Source organism: Ranitomeya imitator, chromosome 7 (assembly GCF_032444005.1).
Source record: "Ranitomeya imitator isolate aRanImi1 chromosome 7, aRanImi1.pri, whole genome shotgun sequence".
In the NCBI taxonomy this organism is placed as follows: Eukaryota; Metazoa; Chordata; class Amphibia; order Anura; family Dendrobatidae; genus Ranitomeya; species Ranitomeya imitator.
The window spans coordinates 87,853,784-87,871,861 of NC_091288.1; the positions used below are offsets into that span (position 1 = coordinate 87,853,784).

At 44.3% G+C, this 18,078-nt stretch overlaps 1 protein-coding gene across 1 annotated transcript in view; it reads right to left on the reverse strand.

Moving 5' to 3' along the window:
- LOC138644785 (caspase-8-like) overlaps positions 1 to 7,297 on the reverse strand; it is a 203,408-nt gene extending 196,111 nt beyond the window's left edge. The window contains exon 1 of the mRNA XM_069733595.1: positions 7,210 to 7,297. The gene's annotated coding sequence lies outside the window, so the exon portion shown is untranslated. The remainder of the gene's footprint in view (positions 1 to 7,209) is intronic.
- Positions 7,298 to 18,078: the final 10,781 nt, after the last annotated feature.

An 18,078-nucleotide genomic window follows, 5' to 3' on the forward strand; every position in this document is an offset into this window, starting at 1 on the left:
CAAATACATTTATACAGCTCAGGCACAAATTAAGAGACCACTGCAAAATTGTCAGTTTGTCTGATTTTTCTCTTTATAGGTATATTTTTTAGTAAATTGTAAATTGTTCTTTTATTCTATAAACTTCTGACAACGTCTCCGAATTTCCAAGCAATACATTTTGTATTTTGTTTTCTGAAAAGGAGAAATGCTCAAAATTAAAAAATAAGACCAGTGCTTTCAGACCTCAAATGCAATGAAAACAAGTTCACAATCATTTAGAAACAACAATGCTGATGTTTTAACTCAGGAAGAGTTCAGAAATCAATATTTTGTGGAATAACCATGATTTTTAATTACAGCTTTCATGCATCTTGGCATGCTTTCCACAATTCTTTCACACTGCTTCTGGTGCAAAAATGTAAGCAGTTCTTTGTTTGATGGCTTGTGACTATCCATCATCCTCTTGATTACATTCCAGAGGTTTTCAATGGGGTTCAGGTCTGGAGATTGGGCTGCCCATGACAGGGTTTTGATGTGGTGGTCTCTTAATTTTTGCCAGAGCTGTATAATTTATACAATGTGATTTTCTGGATTATATTTTTGATATTCTATCCCTCAATGTTAGCCTTAAAATTATAGACTGTTCATTTCTTTGTCAGTGGGCAAACTTACAAAATCAACAAGGGATCAAAATACTTATTTCCCCCCTCTGTAGCTACAGCACATGTATCGCTGGCCTGGTATGCTTTCAATCGGTTAAAGGGCACCTGTCACCCCGAAAATCGCGGGTGAGGTAAGCCCACCGGCATCAGGGGCTTATCTGCAGCATTCTGTAATGCTGTAGATAAGCCCCCGATGTTACCTGAAAAAGGAGAAAAAGACGTTAGATTATACTCACCCAGGGGCGGTCCCGCTGCTGGTCTGGTCAGATGGGCGTCTCCGGTCCGCTCCGGCGCCTCCTATCTTCTTTCCATGACGTCCTCTTCTGATCTTCAGCCACGGCTCCGGCGCACGCGTACTTTGCTCTGCCCTGTTGAGGGCAGACAAAGTACTGCAGTGCGCAGGCGCCGGGCCTCTGACCTTTCCGGCGCCTGCGCACTGCAGTACTATCCTCTGCCCTCAAGAGGGCAGAGCAAAGTACGCCTGCGCCGGAGCCGTGGCTGAAGATCAGAAGAGGACGTCATGGAAAGAAGATAGGAGGCGCCGGAGTGGACCGGAGACGCCCATCTGACCAGACCAGCAGCGGGACCGCCCCTGGGTGAGTATAATATAACGTCTTTTTCTCCTTTTTCAGGTAACATCGGGGGCTTATCTACAGCATTACAGAATGCTGCAGATAAGCCCCTGATGCCGGAGGGCTTACCTCACCCGCGATTTTCGGGGTGACAGGTTCCCTTTAATACTGGATTGGGCAATTAATTTTCCCAAAGGGCCACATGAGAGACCGTGACTGTTGTGGAGGGTGGAACCAAAAGGCTGAAATGAATTAAGCTCAATATTAACATCAATATATAACTATTAATATAATAATTATAATTAATATTGATTATCACTCAATATTGAGCAGAATTAAGTATGCTGACATTACCCTATATACCATTTGAACACAAATACAGCCTCTTCTATATATCGTATGAGGCCCACACAGCCTCCCCATGTCCAGCCTATGAGGCCCACACAGCCTCCCCACGTCCAGCATATAAGGCCCACACAGCCTCACCATGTCCAGCATATGAGGCCCACACAGCCTCTCCATGTCCAGCATGAGGCCCACACAGCCTTTCAATGTCCAGCACATGAACCCCACACAGCCTCCCCATGTCCAGCATATGAGGCCCACACAGCCTCCCCATGTCCAGCATATGAGGCCCACACAGCCTCCCCATGTCCAGCATATGAGGCCCACACAACCTCCCTATGTCCACAGGAAGACCCCATAGCCTCTTCATGTCCACAGTAAGTCACCCATAGCCTCATGTCCTCAGTAAGACCCCCATAGCCTCCCCATGTCCATAGTAAGACACCCATAGCCTCCTCATGTCCACAGTAAGACACCCATAGCCTCCTCATGTCCACAATAAGACACCCATAGCCTCCTCATGTCCACAATAAGACACCCATAGCCTCCCAGTGTCCACATTAAGACACCCATATCATCCTCATGTCCACAGTAAGACCCCCATAGCTGTTATGAATAGGTAATTCAGAACCACAATGGACCTTGAAGTTCAGAGCACACAAAGTGACCTGACAATAACCAAAAAACATAGGACGAGCTCTGAGACGTGGGAACTCTGCTGACCGCAATCCCTAATCCTATCACACCACACTAGAGGTAGCCGTGGATTGCGCCTAACTCTCCCTATGCAACTCGGCACAGCCTGAGAAACTAGCTAGCCCTGAAGATAGAAAAATAAGCCTACCTTGCCTCAGAGAAATTCCCCAAAGGAAAAGGCAGCCCCCCACATATAATGACTGTGAGTTAAGATGAAAATACAAACACAGAGATTAAATAGATTTAGCAAAGTGAGGCCCGACTTACTGAATAGACCGAGGATAGGAAAGATAGCTTTGCGGTCAACACAAAAACCTACAAACAACCACGCAGAGGGGCAAAAAGACCCTCCGCACCGACTAACGGTACGGAGGTGCTCCCTCTGCGTCTCAGAGCTTCCAGCAAGCAAGAAAAACCAAAATAGCAAGCTGGACAGAAAATATAGCAAACAAAAGAAACACAAGCCGAACTTAGCTTATGCTGGGAGTCAGGCCACAGGAACGATCCAGGAGGAAGCAAGACCAATACTAGAACATTGACTGGAGGCCAGGATCAAAGCACTAGGTGGAGTCAAATAGAGCAGCACCTAACGACCTAACCTCATCACCTGAGGAAGGAAACTCAGAAGCCGCAGTACCACTCATGACCACAGGAGGGAGCTCGACCACAGAATTCACAACACATAGCTTGCCAATGTCCACAGTAAGACACCCATAGCCTCCCCATGTCTACAGTAAGACACCCATAGCCTCCCCATGTCCACAGTAAGACCCCCATAGCTTGCCAATTTCCACAATAAGATCCACATAGCCTCCCCATGTGAAGCCAAACATCCCATATACATAAATAACTAAAAAAAAACATTCTCACATCGATCCCATTCCTCGGCACTCTGCTTCTGTCTAGGTGTCTCCGGTGCGTTGACTCTCTGCAGTACACAGCTGACATGATGAAATGACATCATTGCATCAGCTGTTTCACACGCAAGTTGGTAGAGGAAGTGACTAGAGGCCCCTCCCCCACCAATGCAGTCAGCGTGGATATACTGTATTTTTCAGTCTTTAAGACGCACCTAGGTTTTAGGGGAGGAAATTTGCAAAAAAAAATGAAGCAAAAAATGTGGTCAATTCTGTACTTAATATCCCCTATCCTGGTATATCCCTATCTTGGTATGCATGGATCCCTCATCCCTATCCTGGTATACATGGCCTCCTCATCCCTATCCTGGTGTGCATAGCCCCCTCATCCCTATCCTAGTATGCATGGCCCCATCCCTATCCTGGTTTGCAGGGCCCCCATCTCGTCCTAGTATGCATGGCCCCATCCTTATCCTGGTATGCAGGGCCACCATCTTGTCCTAGTATGCATGACCCCATCCTTATCCTGGTATGCAGAGTCACCATCTCGTTCTAGTATGCATAGCCCCATCCCTATTCTGGTATGATTAGCCCCCATCCCTGTCCTGGTATGCATGGCCCATCCTTATAATTGGCCCCCACCCCCTTCCTGGTATGCATGGCCCCATCCCTATCCTGGTATGTAGGGCCTCCATCTCGTCCTAGTATGCATGGCCCCCATCCTTATCCTGGTATGCAGGGCCTCCATCTCGTCCTAGTATACATGGCCCCATCCCTATTCTGGTAAGATTGGCCCCCATCCCTGTCCTGGTATGCATGGCCCCATCCTTATAATTGGCCCGCACCCCCTTCCTGGTATGCATGGCTCCATCCCTATCCTGGTATGTAGGGCCTCCATCTCGTCCTAGTATGCATGGCCCCCATCTCGTCCTAGTATGCATGGCCCCCATCCTTATCCTGGTATGCAGGGCCTCCATCTCGTCCTAGTATACATGGCCCCATCCCTATTCTGGTATGATTGGCCCCCATCCCTGTCCTGGTATGCATGGCCCCATCCTGATAATTGGCCCCCACCCCCTTCCTGGTATGCATGGCCGCATAAGAAAACATAATAAAAACCCAAGCCATTACACTTACAGTCCCGGCACTCCCTTGCAGCATCTGTTCCAATGCCAGCTGCTGCTTTATGCTTGTAAGCAGCGCATGGCAGGGACGTCATGCGCTGCTCACAAGCAGAGCACAGCTTCCTAAATACTCACTGTTCTGCATTTTGGGACCGGGACTCTGGGCATGGAGAGAGGTGAATATTAATTTCTCTTAAGTAGTGGCATACGTGACCGGCGGCAGCTACAGGAAGGCTCCGGCTGACACTATGCGTGCTACTGAAGGGCAGTGAATGCTCACTCCTCTTTGCGCACACAGCCCCGGCATGCAGAGCAGTGAGTATTCTGGCAGCTGTGCTCTGCTGGTGAGTAGTACATAACGTCTCTGGCATGCGCGGCTTACAAGCATAAAGCAGCTGCTGAAATTGGAACAATATGCTGCGAGTTAAGCGTTTGGAAGGTAAGAGTAATGGTTTGTTTATTTTTTATGTTTTCTGATGGGGCCATGCATACCAGGATGGGGGTGGGGGCCAATCATAAGGTTGGGGCCATGCATACCAAGACCGGAGTTGGAGGCTAATCATACCAAGACACTATTAAAGAGAAATGAATATGCATTGCCCTCCCTGCCCATGGATATGGAATGCAGTGAATATTCATTTCTCTTTAGCTTTGGCTATGGCTGTGGTGGGTAGGAGGGGGAGTGGCACCTGCAGAGCAGTGGGTCACAGGAGGCTGGAGCCAGCGGATGCGGCTAACTCCAAAGCCGGTAAATCTGGACTATGAGACCCCCCATTTTCCTCCACATTTTTGGAGGAAAAAAGAGCCTCTTATAGTCTGAAAAATACGGCAGACAGCGGGCATGGTGCTGACCATGGGCCACTGTTTTCAGCCCCTCAGCTTTCTCGGTCTGCAGGTCGGACTGAGACAGCTAGAGGGCCGAACGTGGCCCGCGGGCCGCACTTTGCCCAGGTCTGGGTTAATATGAATCCTCTTGGCTTGGGTCTGGTGGGGCTCGAATGCTACCTAATAAGTGACTGCCCTCTTTTTGTCGATTTTGATGTAGGGACCCTCCCAGTTGGCCTGCAACTTGTCATGGCAGATGGAAGTTAGTACCAGCACTCTATGGCCCATGGTGAACTCTTGGGGATGGGTGCCCCTATCATAGTAGGTTTTCTGTTGCCATTGTACCTCCCCTAAGTGTACCTGTGCAAGCTGAACAAGGTGTTGTATACTCTCTCGCAACTGCCTCACATAGCGGAGCACTGGTACCCTCCGGAATCAGACCTCTCTTCCCAGTGTTCTCGCACCAAGTCTAGCAGGCCCCAAGGCTGCCTGCTGTATAAAAGTTTGAATGGGCAAAAACCGGTTGAATTTTGCGGCACCTCTCTGTAGGCAAACAGGAGCTGTGGCATAGCTTGTTCCCAGTCCCACGCCTCCATCTCTAAATAGGCACAGATCAACCATTTTAGGGTCCCATTGAACTGCTCAGAGTTCATTCATCTGTGGGTGGCATGCAGAGGTGAACACTGGTCGGACTCCGGACTGGCTCCACAGGGTACCCAATATCTCACCCATAAATTGCATTCCCTGATCTGACACAACCTTCTTGGGAAAACCCACCCGGCTTCATATCTCAACTAATGGGCGGAATATCCTCTTTACATCTATTCCTCGGAGAACTACCGCATCAGGGTACCTGATGGCAAAATCCACAATGGTTAGTATGTATTTCTTCCCTGAGAGACTGCGTCATGGCAGGAGGCCTATCAAATCCAGCTCCATCCGTTCAAAAGACTGGGGGTGGATTTGATAAAAAAACAAAAGGAATAGGAATTCTTTTGCTTTCTCTCCCAGAGCAAAAGAATGGGAAGGTGGCAAACAGTTTTTCACAAAGTGCGATTGGTGACTTCAGGGGTAGAAATGTAACAGTATAGTCCACCATGCTTACATTAGCACACACATACAAAACAGGAAATTAAAATATAGGAACATATTTAGGAACAGATCTTTTTACAATCAGTTTCCATTAACTAGCCCATGAACATTATGCACTTTTGTCTAGATGATGATTTTATTAATCACACTGCTTTACACTGATCTTTATATACGATATTACAACAACTTTTTTATACACGTTTGAAGTGCCAAGTACTCTCAAACATATATTTCCTGCTTTTAATTTCATGAACTCCCAGAAAACCCCTTTAAAGGTTTCTGCTTTCCCTTTCCAGCTTTTGTCAATCGGCACCAAAATTTTTAGGTAAACTTTATTACAAGTAATTAAAAGAACACAAAAGTATGTAACAGCAATATCTAGACAAAACATTTTTCTGCTCACCAACCTTGATGACAGAGTTCCTCCTGTGCATGGAAGACCCAAGACAGGACAACAGCAAACTTAAAGCTCTTCATAAAAACATCTAATTTATTTTATAAGTATTATAAATCCATATGGAGCCCATGTGTAGGGTCCAGCTGACATGTTTTGGACCACATAAGTCCTAACTCTTGGCTATGTGGATTTTGTGTCGTTTTTCACTCATTGCCATGAGTAAGGACTGATGCAGTCCGAAACATGTCAGCTAGACCCTACACATGGGCTCCATGGGAATTGAAATTTGGTTTGTATAAAGTTGGGGATTTCCATGAAGAGCTACCTAGATGAAATATAATAATCATGGGACAACTCCTCTAAATAAAGTAAGCACAACTTACTGCAGTGACTGCATACAAAGATTTACATTATTACATTAGGTGAACAGGTATTAAAAGAATTGCATTTAAAATGCATCTTTGTACTTCAACATAAAACATGTAAAGTTCATGTTCTTCCTAGTGCAACGTGCTGTCTGACTGGAAGTTTCACTTTCTATTTCTAGTATGATTATTTTTCCTACCTTTATTTAAGTTAAAGTTAAATACAATCTAAACCTAGAAAAATATGATCTATAAATCATTTCATTTATATATATATATATATATTACTTACTTTTATGACTTTTCTTAAGTGTAGAGATCGCTTCTTACTCTTTCACTGTGACTGGAAGTGTGTAAACGTTAATGTGTGTCAGTGCAACTGCAAGGAACCACCCTACTGGCAACCTCCCTGTCCCTCCCTTTTGGTATGCGATTTTTACTTCCTCTTCCTTGTTGTGTGCCATATAAATGGGGGATAAATTGTAAATATTACAGAAAAATTGTACAGTAATTTCTCACAGGAAGGTGAATGATCACAGAAATTATAGCTCAGCAAATGTTTTATCAAAGGGGTTTTCTGTGCAAAAGTGCTGAATCGTGACCGCACTTGTATGATTCCCCGGTATTCCCAATAATGTGTGATTATGCGGTCATTACTTGAAACAAGTATCAGGAATTGCTCGGTTTGAGCAACGAGCACCCGAGCATTTTAGTGCTCCCTCATCTCTAGTCATTTTCTTGGTGCCTGTCCATCCATTCATGGTCGCAGACAGCCTCCAGAAAACTAAGAAGCCCAGGTTGCAACCCGGGTATACACATTTCCTCTGTGGGTAGGTTGCAATTCTTTTTATCCGCTGAGAACCAATTAGGTGAAATTAAGGTGGTTATGTCAGCCTTTCAGGATATTGGAACAGGGTTTAATCTGGTTGACGCCAAGTTCATCCAGTACCAGGGTCTTAACCCCTTAATGACCGCCAATACGTCTTTTAACTGACCTGAGATATTAGAGAATAGCCTCCCTATACAGGTAACAATCCAGTAGCTGTCGGCTGTGCACTATAGCTGACAACTTTCTGCATCAGCCACGATCAGTGTTTGCACCGTCCAAATCTGTTTAACCCCTTAGATGCTGCTGTAAATAGTGACTACATCATTATATATGGTTAACAGAGTGTGGGGGCTTCCTCTTTATCCAAATTGGTGCCCTCAGATAATGATTTTGTGATCCTGATGTTTGCCGTGGCAATTCATGACCAAAAAGCAGCATTAGCATCTGATGGCTGTTGTAACCTGTTCAGAAGTTAGAGGCATTTAGGTGGTAAAAATACACATTTTCATTTCTGTCATACCACTTTGCATTAATTCCTGTAAATCACCTGAAGGGTTAATAAACTATCTGACAGCAGTTTTAGATATGTCAGGGGGTGCTGTTTTTAAAACGGTATCACGTTTGGGGGTTTCCCAATACATGAGACCCCTAAAGTCACTTCAAACATGGATAAGTCCCTAAAAAAATAAATTTTGTAAATTTCCGTGAAAAAATGAAAATTGCTGCTACATTTTTAAACCTCCAAAAATGCTAACAAAATAAAATAACATTTTACAAATGGTGCTGATGTAAAGCCGACATGTGGGAAATGTTATTTATTAATGGTTTGCTGTGGTATGACCATTTGGATTAAAGGGATAATCATTAAAATTTTGAAAATTGCAAATTTTTTAACATTTTTCTCAAATTTTTGATATTTTTTATAAACAAACACAAAACATATTGACCTAAATTTACCATTATCATAAAGTATAATGTGTCAGGAAAAAACAATCTCAAAATCACTGGGATTTGTTGAAGCGTTCCAGAGTTATTACCACATAAAGTGACACTGGTCAGATTTCAAAAATTTGGCTCTGTCACTAAGGGGTTAATCCTCAAATTGTCTAGGCCTATATCTATAATAGCTATAGATTCTGCACCTTAAGGCCAGTATTTTACTCAGGTCATTCAAGATATATGTCTGCAGGTAGGGGTCATGTACTCGGAGTCTATCAATTGTTATGTGCTAGAGGACTTGCCTTTCACTGTGGTTCTTGGACTACCTTGGTTGACATTACACAATTCCATGGTGGACTGGCAGACTGGGGAGGTAGTAAGATAGAGCGAGTACTGTCAAAGGCACTGCATGTGCACTCCTATGGCCTGGGTTGCTACCAAGTCTCTTCCAGAATACCTGGCTGCTTTTGAGGATGTATTTTCGAAAAAGGGCTGGACAGGAACTTCCACCTCATCGACATTATGCTTGCTCCATTAATCTAATTTCTAGGGGAACTTGCAGGTCATGAAAAACTATATCACAGAAAGTATGGCTAAGGGTCTTGTCAGACCCTCCTCATTCCCTGGTACACCAGGGTTATTCTTTGCTAAGAAAAAAAATGGGGTTTAGGCCCTGCTTGGATTTCCGGGAACTAAATTGGATCACTGTTCATGATCCGTACTCTCTCCCTCTCATTCCAGATCTCTTTAAACAGATAATTGAGGATAAGCGATTGTCCAAACTGAGCCTTAGGGACTCAAAGGAAAACAAGATCCATAAAACAGAAAACATAATATCAAAAGAAACCCTATACCAAGTGGCACAAAGGGTCAAATTTACTGGACACTCCCAAATATCTCATAAAAAAAAAAAGAACAAGAGAGACTATTTGTCCAACATAAAACATAACAGATTTTATTATTCACAAAATTAAAAATACCAGTGTATATATACAAATACAATCAATAACAAAAAGCTGAATAGTATGGAATAATAGTGAAAATAGCACCCAAACCCTAAAAGATGGGGTTTATATAGGTATAGTGGATGGGGAACCCATGGAAATAGCAGTGTTATAAATAAAGTGCTAGTGCTTATATAATTCTTAACTGTTCATCCAGTGCTCCATACCGTGTTTAATTTGCAACAGTCAAAAGATACAAGAGTAGATAATCAATCATATACTTAATATTAGTAACCAAGAAACTGGATAATCCAGAGCACAAGTATGGAGCACTAGTGACTAACAGTATACACCACCAAATCCTTCAACTAGGGGTTCTTACCCATGGTCCCCACACAGGGTCAGGTACCGACAGCCCTGACGGGTTTCCTCGGGGGCTGTCACCGCACAAACACTCCCGGAAAAAGCCGAAGACTACCGAGTGTAGTGAATACCGCCAAAAGGTAATGAGCGGCCCCGGAAGCAAATGCGGCCGGGAGACAGCGGGATGGGAGGATGCGTCGCTGGACAGGTAAGTATAATATTTATAATTTCTATTAACTTTATTCTTTCTTTTACAGGCCCTGGACCCGAACCGTAACATGGATTTCCCATGGAAACCCGTGTTCAGGACCCTGTGACCGAACGCTATGAGTTTGGTACGGGTCCCAAATTTTACAGTTCGGGTTCGCCCATCCTTATCCACAATACATACTTTTTCCTCCCTTCTATGGGCATTGCATTCAAGAAACTTCTGCACAGGTGCTGGCGAATTCTGCTTCAGTGACCTCTGGTGCGCCCTATGATAAGGTGCTCTCCCCACTTCCTCCCTGCATAGTCATTACTATAAAGCCCTTAAAGAACAATGCCACATGTTATCACAGCAGACCCTGATAAACAATCAGGTCCCTGTGTGTGCAAAAAAGGACTATCCACACCCTACCATTAAAAAAAGTATGTAGAAAAATACAATTTTATTCATTAAAAAGACCAAAATTGGGCCAAAATCCAAAGTACAAAAGAGAAATGTGTAATAGATTAAACATACATTATGAAATATTGCAAGAGTAAGGACGCGCACAGGACATTGGGAGAGAATGAGGAAAATAATATAACCTCATAAAAGGGCAAAAGCATATATATTAAACCGTATACAACCCATATCAACAAGGGGTTAATAACAATTAGAGCCCTAATGTGCCCTACCTCAGTGCTATAGTAAATGCATACAGCACCATACATAGTATAGGATAGCCGCCTTAAAATAAATATACAGCCATAGTTACCAAAATTCAGGCGATTCAGGGCACAGGTACACCAATGACCCAGCGCGTCCGGTCCAATTACACATTTCTCTCTTGCACTTTCGATTTTGGCCCAATTTTGGTCTTTTTAATGAATAAAATTGTATTTTTCTACATACTTTTTGGACCCCTTTTGTCATTTTGTTGTATAGTCATTGCTATGTACACTTGGCTCCTAGCGATGGCTAAGCAGGGAGGAAGTGGAGAGAGCACCTCATTTCGTGCACACCGGAGGTCGCAGTGACTCCCGGCGCCTGCACAGAAGATCCCTGAATGCAGTGACCATAGAAGGGAGGAAGTGGTACGTATTGTGGAAGAAGTGTAGGATGCAGGCGCGGGATCCGGCACCTGAACTGATGTGCATGGGAGGGGGTAGTATTAAAAGAATAAAATCCCCTTCCTTTTTGTTCACCCAAAGCCTCGTGTACAACCTGTTTCTCTACTAGGCCCAAGATTACCGTCTCTAGGGCAAGTTATTCTCCTGTTGATCTTCTGATGGGGGTTATTACAAATGACTGACGCTGCAGATTGTAGAATTCTATTTTCAGGCCTTCCCTTACTATATCCAGGACCCAGGTGCTGGAGGAAATGTTGTCCAAGGCCTGAAAGAAGAGAGAAATCCTCCCCCCTACTTCTAGTCTGGCATCATTGCGAGGATTTCTTGGAAGCGAAGGAGGGACCTCCGAACATGAATCCAGACTCCCTTTTTACTTCTACCTTCCCGCTTCTTTCTTTCTGTCGAAGGCCATGCCCTACTAAATTTTTACGTCTAAAAGGAAGACCTTCTCGACTCTCCTGAGAGCCTGGGAAAGCTCTTCTTTCTGTCATCGGCTTTCTCCAGGATTTCGTCCAGTTTTTTCCCAAACAATTGGCCATTACACGAGCCACAAGGCCCATCTTGGTCCGTTCGATAGAATGGCAGACCTAGCTGCTAGCCTCACAGACTCAGCGGACGTGTCTGCTAAGAATGCTGCAGCTCCGTGTCACAGAGGCATGTTGGACTAGATTATATCTCTTGGTGCTTTGGACTTAAGCTTTTCCTCCAGCTATTCTAGCCTAATCATAAGGGAAAGTGCAGTACAAGTTCCGATTGTTGGTTTCAGACCTCCCGCTGCCACTTCCCATGTGTGCCTTAGATAAATGTGTGTTCCTATCTAATGGGTCACTGAGTACTCCTGAATCTTCAAAGGGTAGTGCTGACCTTATCCCATAACTCTGCATCCTTTTCCTCAAAAGGATATCTCCTTTTTGAGGAGGAAGGCAAATCATCAGTTTTCTCTGGTCTCCTCCACTCTCTGCTAATGAGAGCCTGGACCTTAGCATTGACCGGGGAGGTGTGTTTGTTCTTTTCCTCAAACCCTCCAAACATCACATCCCCAAGAGACTTAAATGCTTTCTCTTCTTTTAGGCCCATAGTTGTTCTAATGGCTTTAAGCAGCTTATCCTTGTCCTTCACTGGAAAGCACTGTCCGATGAGGTGGATGGAATTTTCCTTCTGATTGTTTTGGAGAGAGGTCAGAGTTAGAAGAGACCTCTCTGAGCTATTTCTTCCCTTTTTTTAACCAGGATTTTAAGTGAGCCCAACACTTTGGATCTAATAACGGACCGAAGGCTTGCAGCAAAGTCAGGGGTCTCCTCACTAATGGTCCTCTGGATGCAGTTGGAGCAGAGGTCCTTCTGCCAGTCCACTGCTAGCGGGTTTTTGCATAGTGCACACTCCCTGTTCCTCTTCTCAGCGCTAGCTTTCCTAGGCCTCTCCTAGTGATTTAAACAAACAATAAGGAGCCTATTAACAAACGGTGAAATTCACGAATATAACTCACAACCCGCTGTCACTTAAGGGTACCAAATTCGGAGTCTGTGGTGGGACATGTAACGCATCCTCTCTGGACACCGAGGAGTCTTGAGATGCTCTGCTCCTCTGGCTGGGACGGCTGCTGGTCCTGCCACTCCAATTGCTGCCTCCCTTGTGTCCATGTTGATGGTGAACTCTTGGCTGCTGCTGCTGATTGCTTTAGTCCATGGTAACCAGGCACGAACATGTGTTGGATCCTTAAGCAGCGACCTGCTCTGCTGCTCGCCCTTAAGAAGGGGTAGTCAGCGCCATCTTATGGGGCCTCCCTTCTGGGCCCGACGATTGCCCTCCCCCTCCCTTACGAAAGCCGACAAGGCATGCCAACTTTTTCCAGCAAGCCCCCTAACGTCACTCGGCCACACCCATACCCAGCGCCCATGACTTCGGCAGTGTGCACCACTTCCGGATATGCGTCCCAGCCTCCCTACCATGCTGAGACCAGCGGAAAGCAGGCTCGGGAGAGCGGCAGAAGAAGGGCGGGGTGGCGGTCTGAGCCACTACTGAGCTGACTGTGCTGCCCGTGCCCGCCCGTATACTGAGCCCCCAGGGGTCACCTGAAGGCCAGTGCCACAGGTACGCGGCCTGTTATTCCGACTCTGGGACTGGCTTGGGACTGATTCCTTTTTTCTTTTCACCGCGAATTTCAGTACGGAGATCCCATCAAGGACAGGAAAACAACTGAAGCAAGGGAGAGGTACCGCGTCTTTTATTTCAGTAGGTTTCCTGTCCTAGCTGGACGGATCCCTCTCTCAGGTGTGCTGTCATGGGTGAAGGGAAACATCTATTGAATCTAGAATCAGATGGTGATGGTAGCTGTACCCCCACTTTGTAGTCACATACAATGGGGGAAATAAGTATTTGATCCCTTGCTGATTTTGTAAGTTTCCCCACTGACAAAGACATAAACATACTCCTACAAACCACAACGGAAGCAAATGCCAAAATAAAGAAAATATATTTTTTTACACATATACATATAAACAATCTAAACGGAGAGATACAATACAAAATAGCTGCCACTACAGTGCCATGCCCTTCATGCAAAAGTGCCTATACAGCCTTCTCATACTTCTAAGTAGCTACCAAAGAATAATTAATGTGACAAAATATAGTACACATCAGACAAAAAATGCACCTAGACTAATGAAGCAAAAGGATATCTATCCTAAATACATAGTGGGATATATATACGGTAAATAATGTCTAAACTCTCAGGTGCACATATAAAAATATATCACAAAGTCTGTATGCCTAAATACAATTAAATATAATAAATATAAGATGGCAGAGAATATAATAATAAATAGCCTAATGCTGCATAATGTATAGACAGACGTTTTTATTACTCATTGGATGCTAAAGTAAAAAGTATTAACCCATAGGGGACAGCGCAAGCCCTGGGTAAGATACAAGTAAAGTGCCTAGTGACACTTTACTCTTGCCCTAATTGAGGATAGCGCTGTCTTTTATGGATGGTATCTTTTTGAAAAGCCCCCATATTTTTGCTTATTATAGCTGCACTTTATATCATGAATATGGGCTATATATGAAAAATAATTTTTGTCGCTAGGCACTGTACATGAAATGCGGGGGTGTGGCTATGTAGCAGAGGAGAGAGGACGCACCCTGAGAGAGCTCCTGGAATCCTGACCTTATCCTGCCATTAAAACCCCTTTTCAGCAAAATATGTTTGCCAACACTGAAGCCCCTTGGACCCTGGGAGGCTCTTGGCTACTACAGGAGGGTGCTGTGAGGATTCGGGACGTCGGGAGCCATGGGAACCTGGACGGTCGGCAGGATTCATGTGAGGTGGCGGTGCTCTAACAGGAGGAGAAGTGACGCTACTTACCATTATTGATGGTAAGATTGCCTTGTGCAGGCATGTACTATGGAGGACAGAGAATGAACTTCAATCCAGTATTGCAGCCAGCATCGAGCCAGCTGGTAAGGAAAGGGTGAATCAAACACCCCAAAACACCGCCCCTATGGCTGAAGATTGTTCCCTCCAAATTCAGGTGACAGAGTCCCTTTAAGGCCTCTCTGGGAGATGAATTCTCTTCAACGTTCTGTGCGGAAAGGGCCCACAGAGTCCCTACAAGACCTCTTCCTCCCAGAACTCCACCGAGACCTTTTCTAGCACATCTTCTCAACTGCAAGTATAGAGATGTTATTCTTTGTTTGGCATGGCAAAAAAAGCCCTATCAAATTAAATAATGCCACAATCTCGATTTTTCCAGATTTTTCTATGGAGCTTCAGAAACAGCAGGCACGGTTTATGGAAATACAGAAACAACTCAGAGACAAAAATATCATATATTCCATGATCTATCCAGCTCGACTCTGAATTGTCCACGAGGGTTCTTCTATATTCTTCATCGATCCAGAGGAAGTAGCTGAATGGCAACGGTCCCACAAGGTGTCTAATGCAAAGGAATCCTAATGCATTCATAATCCAGCCAAATTTTCTAATAACTATTTGAATGGAGCTCTCTCTATGGGCGCCCAACCCAACAACAAGACTGGACGCTGAATCCAGCGAGGGTATCCCCCATGTTCACTTGGTAATAGGAGCATTTGACTTCACTCCTATAGTTTGGTTTTTGCTGTTTTTTTTTTTCTCTTATGTCAGTTTTATTTGTTATTTATGTAAAAGTCACCACCAACAGCTTTCTTTGTTTTTTAATATTTTGTGTGATGTCCCTGAACTTTGCCTGAGTAACAATGCATACCATATTTTGATGTGTAAGTATGGGATCTGAAATAGTATGTATGACCTGGAATGTGTGGGGCATCAAATCTCCCCAGAAGAAAATTAAGGTATTTTCACAGATTAAGCGCTATCATCCTCATATTGTAGCTTTGGTAGAGACACATTTGACCAGGGATACGGCCCGATGTGTACAGAAGCCATGGGTACAATGGTACATCCACAAGTTTCACACTAGTTATTCGAGAGGGGTTTCACTGCTAATTCATAGAGATGTTAGATGGGAAACCAAGGAGGCTACGTGACTACGTAATACTGTGTTCATAACCCTCCCCCAGCTAATACATCAGTTCTTCGGATGACAATGAGTTTTGCCTTAAAATTACCCAGATGCAAATGTCATTTGTATGGGGGATTTTAATTTAGTCATTGATAATCGCCTTGATAGACTGAAATTGGGTGAAGAGGTATCTGGGGAGCCCCCTTCTCTGGCTCCATCCCAATTAGCATTATTTATGGAGGGTAGTGGATGGCTGGATCTGTGGAGGATACGCCACCCTGAGATAAAAGGATATACTTGCCACTCATCCACTAGGCGTTCTCTTTCCCACATCTACTATATAAAGCTGAATGTGTGTGTGTGTGTGTGTGTGTGTGTGTGTGTGTGTGTGTGTGTGTGTGTGTGTGTGTGTGTGTGTGTGTGTGTGTATGTATGTATGTATGTATGTCCGGGATTGGCATCTGCACCGTCGCAGCTACAGCCACAAAATTTTGCACAGTCACACGTCTGGACCCCGAGAGCGTCATAGGCTATGTTGTGAGGCGAAATTTTAACCCCGCGCGTTCCAATTCACCAAACAATTTTGCCCCTATCTACATAATGGGGAAAAAAGTGAAAGGAAAAGTGTTGGAGGCGTCGTAGCTACAGCCACAAAATTTTGCACAGTCACACGTCTGGACCCTGAGAGCGTCATAGGCTATGTTGTGAGGTGAAATTTTAACCCCGCGCTTTCCAATTCACCAAACAATTTTGCCCCTATCTACATAATGGGGAAAAAGTGAAAGGAAAAGTGTTGGAGGCGTCGCAGCTACAGCCACAAAATTTTGCACAGTCACACGTCTGGACCCCGAGAGCATCATAGGCTATGTTGTGAGGTGAAATTTTAACCCCGCGCTTTCCAATTCACCAAACAATTTTGCCCCTATCTACATAATGGGGAAAAAGTGAAAGGAAAAGTGTTGGAGGCAAATTGACAGCTGCCAGATGTGAACAAGGGGGACTTAAAGAGTGAGAGCGATGGCGCCAAAGAGTATATACCGTACAGTTGCTAAGGTGGGGCCCCGACATGGGATACTCACCACACACGGGGATATGGACACACACAAAATGCGCCACACACTACCACGTGCTTGAACACATATACCACCCTCAGCACACATTTCACCACACATACACCAACCTCGCCACATAAAAGTCGAAACACAAAAGTCGCCGCTCAAAACTCGCCACGCGCAAAACTCGCCACATGCAAAAACTAGGCTCACGCAAAACTCGCCACAAGTGCAAAACTTACCTCATGGAAAACTCGCCACACGCAAAACTTGCACACGCGGAAAAATTGCCACATGTACAAAAGTTGCAGCACATGCAAAAGTTGCCTCACACACAACTTGCACATACTCAAAAGGTATCACACATAAAACTCGCCATGCGCAAAACTCGCCATGTGCAAAACTTGCTGCACACAACTTGCTACACTAACCTGTCACGTGCAACTCGACACACAAAAAGTTGCTACATGCATGTTGCCACACAAAACTCATCTCACAAAAGTCGCTACATGCATGTCGCTACACGCAACTCAACACACACAACTTGACAAACGAAACTCGCCCTAAAACACACACAAGTCTGGTATTATCCTTCAAAAATAAAAATTAGATTAATAAGCAGACAAACTACAAGAGCAACAAATGTACCATATAGGAAATACGGCAGCTGTCAGTCACATGACCTGTCTATTATGTGTATGTGTGAGCTAATATATACTGCCAGGGGGAGGGCTTCCTGTTGGCTGGGGATTTATCAGGCTGCCAATTTAGCTTACAAATACTGAGGTAAAAATACTGAGCAAATAACGTGTTAACGAGGTCTAATACAGGAGATCACACAGGTATATACTATATACAGGGGAGATGACACACAGATATATACTATATACAGGAGAGATAACACACAGGTATATACTATATAGAGGAGGAGATGACATACAGGTACATACTATATACAGGAGGAGATGACATACAGGTATATACTAAATACAGGAGGAGATGACACACAGGTATATACTATATACAGGAGATTACCTACAGGTATATACAGGTCCTTCTCAAAAAATTAGCATATAGTGTTAAATTTCATTATTTACCATAATGTAATGATTACAATTAAACTTTCATATATTATAGATTCAATATCCACCAACTGAAATTTGTCAGGTCTTTTATTGTTTTAATACTGATGATTTTGGCATACAACTCCTG